Genomic DNA, 1,467 nt, shown 5'->3' on the forward strand with positions numbered 1-1,467 from the left:
TTTAAAAGAGTGCGTCTTTGTGTGTTTTCGTTATCTTGGTGTTCTTTTCCTAAGTTAAATCAGTTCACGAGTTTTGAGTTTGTGTTATTGTGTTCTTGTTCTTTCGTGAATTTTCGGTGTCTCAAGGCCAGTTTCGCTTTCCTATAATATCGATCTTGCAAATTTTATGAAATGGTGACTGAAGCTCACCTCTCGAGTGCAAAGGGTTAAATATATTTTGCGTGTTACTAGTAAAAAAACTGGGTTACTGTAAGATATTATTGTCAATTCTATTCACAATAGATCCACGATCTTCGAAATAGCGTATTTAGTTACTCCGAAATCTTTATATTAGCGTAAAAAAGAAAATTCTTCTCATAAAAAGAAGAAGCGATTATTGAGAATAAGTATTGTGAACTAGGCTGATCAATGTTACAGCCATGCTTATTTCGTATCGTGCTGGATGTGACAGTGATATTTTTATTTATGTCGATAAAATATCCCCTGCACTGACGATGCTTCGATATACAGAGTGTCTCATTTAAATTGCACATTTAAATAATTTCCGCTACTATTGAAACGGATTATTAAAAGGAATTTAATTCGTATTTCCAAGAAGTATTCCATTAATGACACCCTTTAGTTGCACTACTTTATTTCACAAATTTACTACTCAACAAGTAATAAATATCTTTATTAAATAATTATTAAAAGTTAATAATTGTTGAAAATAAGATACATCTTAACGTATTTACAAAAATCAATCTCTTAGAAGAAATAGATATGTCTTTCAATTATGCGCTTATTATTCACGCTATAGATAAGAATTAGGAGACCAAGACGAGCTGCAATTGCATACCCTTTTTCATTATTAGAATACATAATTAGAATACAGAAGATATATCTTCCTAAAAATAGAATAAAGATAATTATAAAAAACGATAACTATTTTAATTATTTTTTACCCATAATCCTAATAACCTGTATTCGATGATGGTGGGAAAAAAGTTTTTCAAGGTCGCTATCATACTAACAGAAAAAATTTAAATATTCAATTTAAATTGGACACCCCGTACATAACTTAACGTGCTTTTAAATCTTTGTATATATATAAATATATAAATATTTCCTAAATTAATGAAGTTTTAATATATAGATATGTATATTAAAACATATATAATACATACAAATATATAATAAATATGTATAGTATATAAATTTAAAATTAATAAGAGAATGATGATCTCTCGGCAATATTGGAATTGAAATATTCTCTAAACTAATAATTTTTTAGCATTAGTGGATTAATACTTTTCTATACGGAATATAAAAGATGTAGATATTCCACTTAAATTGGACACCCTATACATAACTTAACGTGCTTTTAAATCTTTGTAGATGAAAGTAACATAACTAAAAGGTACAATATTTCCTAAATTAATGAAGTTTTAATATATAGATATATATATTAAAACATATATCATACAT

Source organism: Eufriesea mexicana, unplaced genomic scaffold (assembly GCF_001483705.2).
Source record: "Eufriesea mexicana isolate 0111107269 unplaced genomic scaffold, ASM148370v2 scaffold2566, whole genome shotgun sequence".
Classification (NCBI taxonomy): domain Eukaryota; kingdom Metazoa; phylum Arthropoda; class Insecta; order Hymenoptera; family Apidae; genus Eufriesea; species Eufriesea mexicana.